The sequence below is a fragment of the Mastomys coucha genome, unplaced genomic scaffold (assembly GCF_008632895.1).
Source record: "Mastomys coucha isolate ucsf_1 unplaced genomic scaffold, UCSF_Mcou_1 pScaffold15, whole genome shotgun sequence".
In the NCBI taxonomy this organism is placed as follows: Eukaryota; Metazoa; Chordata; class Mammalia; order Rodentia; family Muridae; genus Mastomys; species Mastomys coucha.
This window is the reverse complement of record NW_022196897.1, coordinates 11,806,087-11,806,306: the sequence shown is the minus strand read 5'-3', so window position 1 is coordinate 11,806,306 and position 220 is coordinate 11,806,087.

The window sequence follows — 220 nt, the reverse complement described above, 5'->3', positions numbered from 1 at the left end:
AAGTGACCATAGGTGTGTGGGTTCATTTCTGGGTGTTCAGTTCTATTGCATTGATCTATCTGCCTGTCACTGTACCAATACCATGCAGGTTTTTTGTTTTGTTTTGTTTTGTTTTGTTTTTGTTTTGTTTTGTTTTTTTATCACAGTTGCTCTGTAGTATACCTTAAGGTCTGGGATGGTGATTCCACCAGAGGTTCCTTTATTGTTGAGAATAGTTTTG